The sequence below is a fragment of the Cuculus canorus genome, chromosome 2 (assembly GCF_017976375.1).
Source record: "Cuculus canorus isolate bCucCan1 chromosome 2, bCucCan1.pri, whole genome shotgun sequence".
NCBI lineage: Eukaryota > Metazoa > Chordata > Aves > Cuculiformes > Cuculidae > Cuculus > Cuculus canorus.
In genome coordinates this window covers 30,584,114-30,601,356 of record NC_071402.1, presented here as the reverse complement: position 1 = coordinate 30,601,356, position 17,243 = coordinate 30,584,114, and the positions used below count along the sequence as shown (strand labels likewise).

Below are 17,243 nucleotides of genomic sequence, written 5' to 3'. Positions count from 1 at the left end.
GGATGCTAACGCCACATTGTGCTGTGTGGGTGGGCTTTCATTTTCTCTATTTGAAGCCTGCAGACAAATATCTCAGACATTTCTTTTATGGTTTCAAACTGCTACCATTACAAGCCTGATTAATAAGGCTTTATGAGCTAATTAATATGCCTTTATCTATGTGAGCTTTTATCTTTATGTGCCTGATAGCTACAGTAATTCTATAACATTACAGGAAGCTATTTATTTTTTAATTAGCAGTATCATCATGACCTTTTATCACATGGATAAGTCAAGGCTCTGGCCTGCCAGGTACATAGAGGGTAGCTCAGACAGGCTGATGGGAAAGTGTGATGATCTCTGTTCCTTGTTGTGTATGCAGCAGTTTCCTCTCTGAAACATAACTAATGATGGAATTCTCAAACACTGGAAAGATGAATGAAATAGGCAGTTTCTAAAGTAGGAGAATGTGCATACTGGGGAGTGAGTTTTTATGTGCCTGTTCCAGGGATGGTGGCTATGGCTGGACCTCCTGGTCATCTAGGGACATTTCCAGTCCTTCCAGTTACTCTGCCCAAGATCAGGTGGTTTTGGGGAGTTTACATCGCTAGGCTGGTGCTGATCTCCATCTGTGTTCCGCAGTTTCTCTAAGCCTAGTATCTGCACTGATTTACTGGGCAAAACACTGAAAGCACCAAGTGCAAAGGAACAAGTATACAACAGTAATTACTGTAGTATATAAGGCTTCAGCAGAATATAGGCTAAGCTCGTCTCTTGGTGAAACAACCTATAATGGGAACCTCTCTTTCTTCCAAAAACCTAAAACCTCAACAGTAAGAAAAAGAGAGGAGTTAGAGCCACAATGGAACAATAGCTCTGTTTTGTCATGCCTGTGACTTCAGCATTTGTTTGCATTCAAATATATTCAGAGAAAATTACTGGGGGAATTATTTATAAGTATTTATTTTCTGATATTGAAACTGTCTGGCTTCCTTTGAAATGACTGGACCTCATCAATAATAAGATGCCACCACAAATATTTAGACTTCAAGAAAATGTATTATTTTGATGACACGATAATCTCTAGTAAAGAAACTTGAAGCAAGTGCAGTGATTTCGGAAGGCTATTGGAGAAATGAGGAAAATGGAAATAAAATCTCCCAAGTTTCAGTACAAACTCTTAATTTCTGACAAGGATCTTTTCCATTTAAACATTTTTCTTCCCCTCAGTTCAATAGCCTTGCATGGCTGATTCTTTTCATGACATTTTGCTTCATCCATACAAATTTGAAAGACTGTGCTTCTTTTCAGAGAGTGATTCTGTGGAAAATGTTTAGCTTATATTGGTAATTTTATATGATTTAAAACACAATGAGAATATTAATTCAGAATAGTAAATATTATGATTATAACGCTTATCTAAGTAACACATTTCTACTATAGTTTCAAAGTTATAGGTAAATGTCTTATAACAATTAGATTTTTTTCACAAGCAGTTTTCATTTGAGTTCTCAAAAGAGCATAGAGTTTGATTTCTTTTAGAATTAGAACTCATCAGACCTCCTTCTGTTAGTGTTAAAATACCAAGTTCTGGACTATTACACAAAGGGATTAAAAACTGTAGATTGTCTAGGGGAAAACATTCACAAAAGGATGGAAATGATTTTATGTGGTATTTGTGTGACTATCATGCATGCTTTCAAAGGATTTCTGTTGTAATTCAAGATTAGTTGAGCATAAGTTAATGGACTCTTAAAGTATTAGACAAAGCTTATTATGACAGACTATAGGAACTGCTTTTTAAAATGTTGTTTTTATAATATCAACTACAAGGTCCCTGAAGACATGATATTTCTAGGCTTAGTATTTCTTCATCGAATATTAAAATAGGTCAAGCAATTTTGTTTCAGTTCCTTTTCCACTTATTCTACTGTTGTAGCATGCATACTAAGTACAGTGTATTACATATATTTACCAACTGTTGAGTGCCCCGTTTTGTTTCATTATGTTGTTTATTTTGTAATTCATAGTGCTAGTGGAAGAACTAAAATTATATGCTGAGGAAACCTGATATTTACTAATTCCATAAAGTTAAGGCCAACTTCCATAACAAAGGGAGAATAAATTAATTGATCAGAATTCAGTCTTGCAGATGTGGATAAGCTGTAATGAGAAGACTGCATAAGAACAGATGACTCAACAAGGTTCATAGTTCCATGATTAAACTACTAATAGCTTATAATATGAATAGCGATATAACGCTGTGGATCAAATTGTGTGTTTCTCTGGGAATATTTGCAATCGTCAGTTAGAGTTTGTCTCAATTAAGGGCTTCCAAATTTTGTTCTTTGGAATTAGTAGTCAAAGACAACCCCCAAAATGCAAATCCTTCTGCCTCTTTCCAGCTGAACAGTTTTCCACACTTCTTATTTTGTTTCTGAGCAGGAACAGGTATGGAGCATGTTTGAAGCTTCATCCCATCAATCTGGAGTTAAGTTCTGTACAAAGCTTCACAAACACTAGGCAGAAATCAGACAGAACAGGGCCATGTAAACATGGTGAACCATCAATTATAAAGTCACTTTTGGTGAAGTATAATGGAGCGTGATCCCGCAAACCTATTTTATTTAAAAACTGAAAATAGAAAGTAGTGCACAGAAATGACAAGTTTAAATGTGACATTTAGAATAAAATTAAAATTACTGATGTTGGGAAAACAAAGATGCACATGTAATTTACGTAATAGCTGGCATGTAAAGCAGATTCTTAGAGCATAAATTGAAGTGAAAGACATGAAAATGCATGACTATAAGCTTATAACTAATCAATAAGATTGTTTAATACATTTTCATAGCTCTGTTATGTAGTAGCAAAACACTACTGTCACTGACTTCATTAAAAGCAAGATCTGGCAGCAGAACTGTTGCTGGGCAGTACATAAGGTTAAAGAAGCATTTGGCATGCTTGGTTTTGATTTTAAACAGTTTAATATTCAACAACTTGACAACTTAGGAGGCTGACTTTTTTGGCTTGAAAAATGCTGCGGGGCTTGTATAGAGCAATATGTCTTTAATGCAGGAGCAGGATCCATGAAAGAGTATGTCAAATGTAGTTTGGAATCTGCAGACTAAAATGATCCCTGAGTCTTTGATTTGATTTTGATGCCAGAGACAATCTTTTCTCTGATATCCATGCCAACAACTGTCAAGTCCTCATCAAGTATCATGTGCTTTAGTGCACCTCTTTTGACAATACTAATGTATCATTATCATGGTTTACGTTTCTTCTCTGTATGTGATTCTGGTTCTTGCAATTTAAAACTTATCTTTATGATTTCAAAGATGCCTTATTGTTAATGATTGGTATATTTCAAGATGAGTTGCTAGCTGTTCTGATTGGGGATTCTTAGGGTATCATGTTGAAAAAAACTAGGCTTATTGTTTTTTGCATCTTGCTGAGGAATAAATATCATGATTATCCTTTTTTAGTTCAAATTAAACTCAGATTTATTTCCACTCTAAGCACTGCAAAATACGAGACAAAATAAGTCTTATTTTTTGAGTGGTGGCTGTGAGCAGCAAAATAAAACAGTCATTCCTTAGGAAAGGACTTGATCCAACATCCCTGCAAGTTACTGCAATGCGTCATTTGACTTGCAGAATTTTGGATCCTGGTGTAAGCATTCAGACTCAAGGAACTAACAATTTCTAGAAGTCCCTGTCTTTTTACTACCTCCCTGTCACCTTTTAGTTACAAACTGGGTCCAAGATTGCATATCAAAAGCTTTCGTGAAAGGATTTTAGTTTCTCATATATATGAAGTATTCTTCAAATTTCTGGTGGCTCTGAAATAATTAATGATTGCAAGATAGAAAAGTAATTAACCTAATGCTAATAACTGCAACTTCATTTTAAAATCAAATTTTAAATATTAGAAATTTGCAAAACTACTTATGCAAATGAAATTGCCCCATCTCACTGGCTATAATAATCCTGCTCAGTTATGGTACTGCTAAGACATACTTATCAACTTTAAATAAATGTGCGTAATTCTTCAAAGGCTTTATGTAATTGCTCCTAGATTTGCCATCAGCTCTACTTGTCTTTGTGATTGTATCTGTACTTGGTACTTTTTCATGTTGTAATTGTATGGTAATTGTTTGTGATTGCATCTATGAGTTTTTTTATGCAGTATTTTTGAATGGCAATTGTCTGATTGTACCTTTGCTAGAAATTTTAGTACTACTTTTTCCCAGAATGTGCTTGCTAACAAGCAATTCACATAGACCACTATGTACTGGACTGAAAATTATTTAAGTAAAATGAAAGGGCATCCCTACAAAGAGAACACATTGCAAATTATAAAAGTGAGTACTTCAGGTTTTTTTATTTAATGGTCAGCATAATCTGTACATAGAAAGTGCTTCAACATGATGTTTACTTTGTGATTAAGCTCAAAGAAAGTATGCTGTGAATGTGATAGCATTTTCTATCACATTTATTCTCCATTAATTAGTTCTCTATCACCATGTCATATTTCTGTGTGTTAATAGCCTCATAACTGACGTATGCATGGCTGAGCCCTCTTGCCAAGATTTGCCATAGGCAGGTGGACTACAAGAGGGAAGCCTTTTCAGAGGATTTTTAATTTTTCCTTATTAGACAGGGTTTACACCTGCATATTATGTAGCCTCACCACTTAATGAAGAAGTAGAGTATATATGTAGCAAAGTAATGACAACAAAACAATTAGGACTCCACATCAAACTGATTAGGCTGGCCTAAATCACATCTTCCTGTCACCCTGAGCTCCTTCTGATACCAGCAATTTCCCTGCATTAGTAAAGACAGACATCAGTTTTCTCAACAATAAAGAAAAGTCTTGTTGCAAATTCTGCTTTTGTTAGCAAAAATGGTACAGCCGAAGCATAGATTTTAGGTATCTCTGGTGAGGATTTGATACTTCTCCTGTAAAATGGGGGTGATCAGTTTGTGAGTAGAGGACTGAAAACTTGTGGTCCTCTCTAAACTGTCAGATTCATCCCAGAAGCCTTTCCTGCTCCTCCTCTCTTGGGAATGTCTTTTGTGTTTGACTATATTGCTTAGAGAAAATATATTGCATGGATTTTTGTATCAATACACTGCAGTTATCCCAAAGGATTTGGGCAAAGTTCTAACTGTTCTGTAAAGGGAGCAGAGACCTATCCCCCATGAGAGGACTGTAAGAAAGTAGGGCCTTTGTCATGAGCTGTGGAGACCCATGGCTTGTGCTGGGAGAGCTTGAGAGACAGGAAGAAGTGATGTAAGTAGGTCAGTGGTTCCTCTTGCTATTGTCTGTTTACCTCCTTCCACTCCCTGGACAGCCCCAGCACCAATGGGCTTTGCAGGAATGAAGTGTCGAACCCAGTACTGCTGTAGACATAAATATTCCTGCACCCTCCAGCCTTGTCAAGGCAAGAGGCCTGCCTTCCCCATCAGTTTTCCAGTCCAGATAATTGCTTATATTGCCTGTACATAACATCTGCACAGGCTACAGAAAAGAGAATTTTCATTCTGGGGCTGATGAAAGAAAAGACTGTAAGCAATACTGAGAAAGTAGATTTTTAATGGATTTTTATTTTTTGAACCCAAACTATAAATTTATCCCCCTAAAAAAATGATCCTTGTTGAATCAAAAAGAATATTTTGGAGGCATGAAAAATACTTCAAAAATCATATAACAGTCCCACAATTATTTTAGATTAAACTCAGGTGCTTTGCTTGAAATTACTTTCTCATATTCAGTTGTTTTATTTTCAGATTTTGAATCTCTTTCAATGAACATTTTTCTTTAGGTTAAGTAAATTATGTAATAAATCCAGTTCCAAATGAAGAATTGAAAACTGTCAATGCCACAAATTACTGCTAAGCATGTTTCTGAAACAAACTGTTTTTTTTCGGAGGTGATGGAATAGTGGTGTTTGGATGCTTTTGATCTCTCTCCCTCTTCTTATATTCTTGAACACCGCCTAATCTTGTTCAACAGTTAAATATCTTCCCGAAACTCTATTTTGTGGAGCACTGACTGTGAACTGGAAAAAAAAAATTACCTGGTTCAATCCAAGATCTTTTCATTCACTGGATATCTGTAGTTTATTGTATTCAACCAACATCATCATTTTTCTTGTAAGGTATTAAGATCATGGAGAGCACAGTGATAACAGCCATAAATCATGGAGACAGTTCCAAATGAAGAGTGCTTAACTTAATCATCCAGTACTGACCAGAGTAAATGTCACTAGCTGATAGGAGAAAACATGCATCTTATTTCCTCAGTCATTAACACATATAAGAGAAAAAAAGTTTTCTCATTGTGAAATTGCTGGACCATTTTCTTGAATTTTGGATAACTTTTCATTGTTATGTATTTGTAAAATAATTTGTGCCTAAATTATCCTTTAGCTGTTGAAGTTCATGGATTCTAAGCTCAGAAAAATCTTACTGCAATAACCCAGATTGTGCCTCCACATAACAAATTATTTTCTGCTCTATGACTTCAGCATGTCTTTGTGAAAGATTCTCAATCTTTATTTAATGACTTCAAGTGACAAGGAATCTACCATAACCCTTGGTAAATTATAGCATTTACCTGAGGTTATTTACCCTCAGCTAAAAATGAGCACCTTACTTCTTCTTGAATTTGCCCAGCTTCAGTCTCCATTTGGTCATGGTACTCCTTCATCTGTTAGAGCTAAGGTTCCTTTGTTGTATTACCCCTCTTTTTCCTATTTAGGCCATAAGCAGTTTTATTAAATACTATTTAATTAAAAATAGAAATTCTACAATAACTAGAGCCTCTTGCTGTTACCCGTAGCTCTTTAGAACTTAGCCTCTCAAATCAGTATATTCTAAAATTTGTTCTTCTCATAATTTTACTGCTAGTTCTTAATAAAAAATTGTTGTGTCCCTGCATCGTTCCATACATATAGCAGTTGCTATATAATCTATAGTCAGAGTATTGCAAATTGTAATCGAGTTGTTTCCCTTCTCTTGTCTAAATAAACATTGTTATAAACATCCCACAAAGTAAAGGGAACTTTTCCTGTTAGGTGTTCCTTCAAATGAGCAATGTATTTTTCAAATGTGGACATTCAAAAAAAGTTGATAGTCAGCCATGACATTAAAAGTGATTATTAGATCCCTATAAATGTTAGATCAACTATAAATGTTGCTTCTTAATTCTCTTCTTATACAATGTAGAGATGGCTAAATGGACACTCACGTCTTCAACCTGGGAAGCTCTACTCTGTCCCACTGGTCCTAAAAGAAGTGTGTAGTGTTTAAGGTTGACATCACTAAGCATCAACTGACCTGTGACTTTTCAGAAAAAGCTAATTCCTAGCCTTCTCTGACAAAGCTCTTTGTACGACACATTTATATTATTAGACCTTCCCTGTACTCAGCTTTAGTTCCAAATATTTCAGACAATAAGCCTCAGGTGGTGAAAATCTGAAACTCCGTATTGGTTTGTGACAAAAGGTTTGTTATTTCTTTGAAGAAATAGCTCCATATTGGTTTGTGACAAGAAGTTTGTTATTTCTTTGAAGAAATAGCTTTTTTTATTGGTTCAGCAATAGGTTTTTACTCCAAAGCAACCATTGGTGTGAACAAGTAATGTGTGTGTGCCTACTAATGTAAGCAGACAGACTTGCTCATAAATGCTGTATACCTATATATCGATCCATTTGTAATTTTCTCTTTGTAAAACCAAGCAAGCGGGCGTAGAACTAATAGACGATGAAATCAAAGTTAATTTTGAAAAATAATTTTGTTTGCTTGTCTTTGCTTGCATGTATTCTCTGCTGTACTATTAGAACTTAGTACACCAGCATTTGGATACACTAAAAGGCTGTGCTGCCATTCAGTGAGATCTGGACAGGCCATAGAGTTGGATGGAGGAGAACCTGATTAAGTTCAATAAAGGCAAGTGTAGGCTTCTCCACCTTGTGAGGAATAACCCCATGCACCAATACAGGGTAGGAATTCACCTGCTGGAAAGCAGCTCTGTGGAGAAGGACCTGGGAGTTCTGGTGAACAACAAGGTAACCATTAGCCAGCAATGTGCCCTCATGTCTAAGAAGGGAAATGCTATCAGGTGTGTTAAGAAGTGTGTGGCCGGGAGGTAGAGGTGGCTTTATCAGGGAGGTTGGACTGGATGATCTCCAGAGGTCCCTTCCATCTCCTACCATTCTGTGATTGTGTGATTCTGTAATTTTGCTGACTTACATTTCATCTGTAAATGACAGATGTTTACAGCTACTTACTACTTTATTTTTGATGAAAGTATTTTTAATGGAGGGAAACTGGCAACTTTCATATTTACAGGGAACATTCTTCTTTAAATATCTGATTCTCTTTTTATATTTGAGCATTGCCTTCCATTTCTATTAAATCTTATGAACACAATGACATAGAAAAGACTTAGGCACTGGGTTTGAAGACTTAAGTACTTAATATTGGAAACAATTAGTCTGATTAGTTTGAATTGTATTCAGTTAAGTAAACATCACCCAGTCAAGAAATTCAAGTTAATGAAATAAGATTCAGATAATCACTGAAACCTTGTTTGTAACAGTTTTGTGGCATAGCGGTACTGTGTAGTAAAGAGCTTTAATGATTTATAACTTACTTTTCACTTCAATTTATTCTGCCAAAAGAACCCTGTTTCAGAAAGACTACTAACTCTGTTATGACTCAGTAGCTTTGGAGGTTTTCACATTCTGCTTGTTCCTCTGTGCAGTTCCTCATGGGCTCTCTGACTAATGATGTAATTTTTTACAGGGTAATCAGGTTCCACTGACTTATTTTCAAGGCAGAAACACAGCTTAAAAGCAGAGCCAGGGCCAGCTGTAGTGAGTGGGCAGGTGTTTTCCTGGGTACAATGCAGCGGCAGTGTGAGGTGGATGCCAGCCACTGTTCTGCTCCTGTTAACTCTTCCTGGGAAAGCCTTGCTATAAGCCTGTTCCAGTTAGGGAATTTTGGTAGTAAGAATTCTAAATTATTTCTATTGCAAGATCATCTTAAGGCTTTCAATACAGTCCTGGACCCACCAGGAATTTTCAAGACTGTATGTAAGCATGGTCTGGCTGCACAGAATGACAAACTCTAGGCTCATTCTGTAAATTCTCATACACAAAATATAATTTCACCCAAGGACTCATAGATGAGAGGAAAAAAAAGGCTATTTTATTGGCCAGCAGCACTAATTTTAGATTTAGCTTTTTTTGTTTGTATATTTAGGAACAGGTTTTCCTCATTTGCATGACTGATAGAACTAGAAAAATAAGTAGCTTCTGAAAAACTCTCCAAAACCAACACTCCAAAATAAGTTTCTGGTTTATTAATTTTATTTTTTTTCTCAAGAATTTATTTTATTTACTCTTTAGTTTAATAACTTTGAGAAATTTTGGACTGCCTTTTCTGTTTCATCATTCATCAGGCCAGTGGAGGAGAATTATCAAATTAATTTTTTGATAGATTACAATATTTAAAAGTTTCATTTTTTATATTATTCTTACATGTCTTGATTTCAGATAAGTGAAGTTGAATAAGCCTGCTACTCAGCACATTTTCTTAAATGGTTGATGTCACTTCATTCACATAATATTAGAAAAGATTCTTTTTCCCCTTAGAGACTATTAATTCAGTTCTGACATTGCTTGTATTTCTTGAAATAATGATTGGCAATTCATTTTTTACAGCTACTGTTTTTCTGTTCCTCTGCTTTTTTCCTCAAAACTGTCTAACTGTAGATAACAAAGGTAGAGAAAAGTGAATATCAAATGAGATGTCACCAGCCCAAGTTAGATCTACTGATTCAGTGGCCAGAATTCAGCAATAAACCTGCAAAAAGGGATTTCTCTGCAGGCCATATATGTTAGCAAATGCTGTGCAAGTGAACCATGAACAGGTGAGCAGGAAAGACCAGATGTGCTATTTAAATGGATTAGGTAGGCCAGTTAACTATTATTTGGAGTCATTGCAATTCATTTAATTGAATCTGTTCTTTTGGCAGTGATCCCAATAAGCAGACACTTAATTGCCCAGAATGCGTGTGGTAGATAAATGATTTCAGACCAAATATAACATACTTCTAATCTATTCTGTGGTTCCCTTAAGCATAAACCATCCTTACTCTTTTTTGAAGGTGTGAGTAACATAAAGCACTGGATTTACTGCTTTCCTCCAACTTGTGGAGTACTCTAGAGCTGCCTGAGAGAGAGCATGAAGAGTAAGACAGCATGTAATGAAAGATGCATCAGTACTTGTTTAAAATTATAATCCAGGCTCTTCTACAGTATGTCTTGCTTGAATAGAAGTCTCAAAAGACCTAATCAAAGATGTCAGGTTTTCTAGTTCTCCACAGTCTAGAATTTCCTCAAACCATTGGATTTTGTGTAGCTTAGCATCGTGATGAATTGGAAAGATACAGACTTCCCACATTTCACAGATGACTAGAGTCCAGTAAGAAGGAAAGAATCAAACATTCATGGCTAAGAGACTTGAAAGACAGAAAGCAATGCACAGTTTAAACCTCTGCTTTCTGAACTGTTAATATATTTAACACTGAAGAAGGTAAAAAAAATCCAGCAGCTCAGAACACCTCAAGCCTGGAACTGTTCCTGGAGTCTCCTGCAGGTGTCACGAGACCATTAACCAGTGTCTGTGCAGGGGCCGTGTCACTTCCCTGAAGGTTATAGCCCATGTCAGTGGGCTGTGGGAGCTATAAGAGGTCAAATGAGATTCAGAGCACACACAAGGAGAAAGACATCGGTGGAGCATGAAGGTTCACGTGCTGTTGTGTTGCCTTCTGAGAAAAGAGGATTCTGGGCTTTGGTGTCAATTTTCAAGATCATGTCTGTGTTTTACATTCTGGTAGTACTGCTGGCAGACCAGAAGGCTTTGTGAAGAAGAAATCTGCATCTGTACTCTCTGAGTGAAATGGACTAATTACTTGCTACACCTACATGCTAATGGCTGGGGTTACTTAGATTGTTGTCTGCCAAAATATTCTTTGTTACAGGCTTTGAAGCTTGTATGGCTGAGGAAGAAACTTTATCAGTGTCTCCATTCACGTAAGACACCTCTAATCACCTGACTGCGAAGACACACGAGGCCTTTAAAAAAGTAGTGGTTTTACTTACTTTTAGATCACTAAACCCACAAAAAAAAAATCTTGCTTGAGTGAGCAAGGTTGGTATTTTCCATGTGACCTGTTTTTTGAGCTTTTAGTCCTTGTTTACCTAATTGAAAGAGTCCTGAAAATGGACTGGCACATCACACACAACATTCCGGTTAGAAAGATAGCTCACATCCACTGGTGCGAAGGCTTGGGACTTCGCTGAAACTGGTACCATGTGAAGTAAAATTCACTTGTTTTCAGGACATCCACAAAAGGACTTCTCAAGCTCTGTTATGAACAGATGCCCAAGCTACTGGCTGTGTTCTGCATTCATAGATCTCACTGTGCTCCTTGGAAGGTGGTCAGCTTCTAACCTGAGGGGTACAGCTTCTGCTTTAAACTTTGTAGCTGGCTGTGCTAAGAAGCACATGTTCGAAGCAAAAATAAACACCTGCTTGAAGAGTGTATATGTGGCTGGTAACAGAAGAAAAAGAAAGAAAAATGTGGGTTAAGAGCTGCTCAATGTGGTATTTGTTTGTTGACTGCTGATAGACTTTGTACAGACAGAACTTCATCAATAACCCTACTCAGAAAACTGTCTCCTAAATATAGTGTTACCTTGCAGTTGTTTGTACACATTCACTGAGAATAACAAAGAATTTGGCCATTTTAAGTGGGAACAGTGAGTTATATATCATAGAATCATATATGCCCACTGACACTTGATTACTTTGTACTAATTGATTTAGTAAGCACCAATTATATCCTTAAATGGTTTTCTGAATGTTAATGTATCAGCTAAATTCCTCATTTTCCTGTGTATTTTGTAGTTAGAAAATGAAGCAGTAAGATTTCTCTTTCATACCTATTAGTCATCATTACATTGCCTAGTAAAATGGTATTTCAGATATAATGATATTTGCAAACGTATTTAGACTGAAGTTCTCAACATGCATGCTAAATGTTAACCCATTATATTACTCTGGGTAGAAGCATGTGGAGAAAAACCATGAAGAAGATAAAACATCAGAGGAATTTATGAACAGAACATGTTTTATAAACTTTTTCTATATGTAACATTGGCTGACCAATTAACAGAAGTATAGGGGCTTTATAATGACTGTAGCTATTGATAGAGCCTGCTCTAACTCTGGAAACATTTAGCTACGAATTACATTGACGGTTCCATAGAAGAGAAGCTATCCCATTGATATTACTTTAGAAGTTTGACTTTGTGTGCTGAAGATTTTTCTGCTGAACAACAATATTTTGCTGAAACTAAAAGTCTTGCAGGAACATGTAAAATCTGATGAAAATATAGATTGTTTCAACAAGAAATGTAAAAAGAAATAGTTTGGCTTTGAAGTGACATTTGGAAATGGAATGACAGTCTTAATTTAGTTTTGCATGGAGCTATGCTTCATTTTAGATAAAAATAAGGCAAACCAAAAGCAATCTTTTGCGTCAAAATGTTGATATGAAATGACAATGATCGAGTTTAGATTCGCATGCCCACCTTCCTCTTAAAATCAAGTGCTAAATATCCAATATCTTCCCCGACTCTTTTCGAAAAAAGTATACATGTTTTAACACCCACAAACAGCTGAAAAGGAGCAGCATTTTACTCCTGCAAGTATTAAAAACATATGTATCTGGGAACAATCTATGCCTGTTCTGCATATGATGAGGCAGATGAGGCTAGCTGTAAGTGAACTTGTTTGCACTCCCACAAGAGTATAGCTGCAGTAGAATTGAACGCTCTGTGAATTAATCTATCCTGCTTTCAGGCTGCTTGGCAGCTTTTGGCACTCACGCTCATGTATTTATGGCTGGCCTGAGGATGTACATGCTGCGTGACAGTGTGTGGCACAGGCATATATCCTTATTCAGTGTTTAAGCATGGGTGTAGTTGTTACTCAGAGATGTCAGCTGGTTATCTCTTAGAGAACCTACCATGGGGATTGCATGCTGTGGAATTTACATTACTGTCTTAAAATGCTACGTGATTTCTTTAGATTAAAGGACACTGTCAAGTTAAATCAACATCACATTTCGAATTTTATGTCTTCCCTTTATTCTTAATGTGCTTTGAATTGAAAAATTTGAATTTGTTTTCCATTTGAATTACTCTACTACCACACTTAGATTTTATGCTAAGCTCTGGTCCTTTGCTTGTAAAAATGTGATTTCTTCTTGCTTTTAAATGACTCTGTTTTAAATTTCTGAATAAACAGTTAACATAAAACCATATGCTAGGTGTTTGACAAGAAGAATGTAATTTCACTTCAAATCTGCACTTCAGAAAGTCCCATTACATTTTCTTTTTTTTCAAAGAAAATCTGACTTGCCAACTCAGTGTAACTGTAGAATTTTTCTCTTTATTGTTATTATTAATTTTTTGTATGGTGAGAGCACTTTAGCTACCAATTGATAGACTTCGATAGAGTTCTTTCTAGCCCACGAAGAATGCATGAAATGAATTATGTACTAAACTACATACTAAAGGGAGTGATTATTCAGACAGACTACATATGCCCCTAAGTCATATCAAACTGTGAAGAGAGGAAAAAGTAACCTTACTTTTGCATGTGCACACTTTCAGAACCTGACATGATACTAAGAGCAAATTTATATTTTGAGGTTCTATTACCTGCACTGCGTATCTCATAGTGTATATATATAAAAAACACAGTGCCATGCAAAGGTATTTGAGAGAGTTTTATGTGCAGTAATATCTTGTTGCACCACACAACCTGGTTCTAGAGGTGATATAGTCACATTAGCATTGCACCATGGTCAGGCCGATTAGCTGTGCTAGTGCAAAGCTCTCAGAATCAGCTTGGATGAATCTACATGGAGCTGCATTACACAGTAGACCTAATTTAGGTTGCTGTTGTATTTAGTAAGAGATTTAAAGAAAATATTAATGGTGGGAAGTTCCATGCTGTATTTGCAGAAGAATGGAATGTCTTTAAATTGCTTTACACCTCTTTTGTGTTGAATGACTCCAATATTTGGAGCTATAACTAAGTTGAAATCCAATGACAATTAAGTACAAATACCCTCTCCCTTTCCCTTTTAAAGAAAATCATATTTCTTGGGTCTGTGATAACTTAAAAATCATTGCTTGTCATTATTTCTCTTCCACTACTTATAAGTCACATTCTGATTTTTTTTCTGGCTTTGGTCTTTGAAGCTGCTAAAGCAAGCATCAGTGGAGGAATAATCTCTTTTCCATTGTTTGCGAAAAGGTGATGTAACTGAAAATTACAGGAACTGAAGGGTAGAAAAATCGATATCCTGAAAGAGGAAAAAAAAAAAGTGCAACAAAGTCTAAAATTAAAATGTACTGAAACAGATTTGTTACAGTACATAGCAAGCTTGAGTTAAATGGACTGTTGCCAAAACTGGGTATTACTTTCTTTAGGACATGGAGAATCTATTTTGAATTCTATGATCGAGCTGGTGAAAACATAACTCGTCATAATGCTAAAAATAATAACAAGTTTAGTGCAAGACTTCAGCGCAGCAACTGGTGATGCCTATTGACATGCTTTTATCAGAGAAATGGTCTGTTTGGTAAACTGGACATTGAATAAGTACTTGCAAAACCTAAGATCTGTGATGAATCCTGCTACTCATGATGTTTGTAATCCTGAGAGTGTAACTCCTTGACTGCTCTTCCTACCTGTTTTTATGTCTTAGTTTTCTAGGTAGTAAACTCTTTGGAACAGTGCCTATTTCTTATTTTCCAGCAAGCTAAGCGAGACTGTAATTTGTCCTCTGCCTCTGACAATCCCATTTCAAAATTCCAGCTTAATTTGTCCCTTTGCAAACCTGTTGGTTCCTTCCCAGCTCTTTGGGATCCTGCCTGTTCCTCCCAACTGCTCTCACCTGTTTCAAAAGCTGCAAGGATCTTGGAGCCAGCAATATCAGGACCATGTTTCTGATCTCCTGGGAAGCTATCATAGTGCACGAGTCTGACTTGTGTCATTGTCAATGTACTTTGGTGTTTCAAGCACATATTTTGATGACTCTTTGGATTCATATTTGTTTCTAGAGCTGAAGAAGTCAAAGTCTTTCTCAGTCACATAAATCAACAAGCAATCAATGAAAGGAAAGTCTGTGAAGAGAACTCTCAGGTCTGGCTAGGCTGCTTTGAGTTTTCCCAAAGTGAATATTTTATGCCTAAGCTGTAAAGCTGAACAGATTTTTGACAGCCCTGAAACCAAGAAAACCAATTTCCAAGGAAGTTTGTAATTAAGCAATGTTTAATGAAGTGTGGGGCTTTCAAATATTTTTAAATTAAGCAAGTTTCTAGTATTTCTGTGGCATCATGCTGTTACAGAAAGGCTAACCAGTTGTGCTACGTTCTGTAGGATTTTTTCATGATGGCAAGAGTAAATTTCTGTTTGTGACTAAGCCATATTTGAAAAAAGATGGGTTTTAGGAAATTCTTTGTTTCCTAATATGAAAAAAAATCACTCAAATAATAAAACATTGTACATTGTAATAAAAGATTGTATCAAAGGACTTGTCATCTAAGCTTTTGTTTTCCAATTAATGTCAAAAAAAATTCTTTAAAAAAACTAGCTCTGTCTTTGAAAAACAGTTTTTGAGAGAAATTGGGGTTTTAATTACTTTTTTAATGAGGCCTGTCATATTTGTACCATATCCTATATCTCTCCCAATATCCCATTTAAGCAGAATATAAACTAGAGGTTTTTGCTTCTTCATTTGTTTGGGAAAAATGGTCATTTTCTGCTTCTGGGATTAATGGTAGATTAATGGTAAGAGTCAGAGAAAGGGAAATAGAAATTACTTACTTGAGACATCTTTAGAAGTGCTGGTACAAGAGGTCTTATCCTAAAGGATTTATCTTAATGGGATATCATGTGCAGTAAGGAATAGAACACATACTTAATGCAGGTAAAAGCATCGAAATAAAATAGAAGGTAGATTAGATAAAGCTTGTAAATATTTTTTTTCCTGACCATTTCTACGTTTGCAAAGTACTTGAGGAAAACAACATTGGATCAAGAGGATTTAGGCTAGCTACAGTTAAATGCTTGCAAATGAACCTTTTCTGTTTCACTGACTTGAAAAGGATTAATTTATGTATAATTGATGTGTATTCAGATGCATACATCATTAAAAACTGAAAATAAGAGAAAACGATAGGCCAGGTTACTTAAATGATGCAAACTAAATTATTTTGAGAAAGGACCAAAAATTTGTTTTATTTATTTAAAAAAAAATCTGAAATAACTGAGTTAAGTGATTTTATCTTCCCCAATGTAATGTAGCCAAATATTTCTCAGTGAAGCTGAGAGGCAAAAAAATCTTTATCTCAAATTGTTGCCTATTGCAGAGACATCTTGAATTCCAGATGTGGTTTTAAAACTGAGGTCCAGAAGCTGATTAAGGACCAGAATCCCTGACTGAGTTTCTGATGAACATTTCAAATATGGAGTGAAATATTCAGTCTCTGCAGAATTACAATATATAGGCATCAGAGAAGAAAAATGCCTTTCAGTGATCTGTTTCCTTGTGAGACCAATATTGTTTTTTTAAGCTGACAGTTACAAGGGTTTTTCTAATTCTGAGTATTCCCATTGATAGCATGCAAACTGTTCCTCTTGGAAAAATATTCCATCGCCGAAAAGATCTTTCTGGAAAATTTAACTGTTGCATTGTCATCCACAAAAGTCTCCCTCTTTCTCTCTTAGGTGCACTTCCTCACACTTTCAGTTACCTTTACATTCACATTCAAATTCAAATCTTAAGATAGTGAGAAGAGAAAAGAGCTAAGAACCATACAGAGTTTAAAAGATTTTAAAAGACAAAACTTGCATACAAATAAAGGCAAAATGAATTTGAATAACATTTGATTAATAGATAGAAACACCATTTTACATTGGAAAGATAATTTAATATCTTTAGATACAGTATATTTATTGGTTGGTTTGTTGGTAGGTTTCTTTATTTATTTGAAAAAACACAGTTCCAACTTTGGTATACGGTCAACATTATACATTCAAATCAAATCAGTGATCAAATTTAATTGTCACATGTCTGAACACTTACGATAATTGTATCCAATT

The 17,243-nt window shown here is 35.7% G+C and overlaps 1 long non-coding RNA gene across 1 annotated transcript in view; it reads left to right on the top strand.

Annotated features, from left to right (window-relative positions):
• The window catches only part of LOC128851318 (uncharacterized), a 104,811-nt gene extending 89,259 nt beyond the window's left edge, over positions 1 to 15,552 (top strand). The window contains exon 4 of the long non-coding RNA XR_008448656.1: positions 10,165 to 15,552. This is a non-coding gene — a long non-coding RNA (uncharacterized LOC128851318). The remainder of the gene's footprint in view (positions 1 to 10,164) is intronic.
• Positions 15,553 to 17,243: the final 1,691 nt, after the last annotated feature.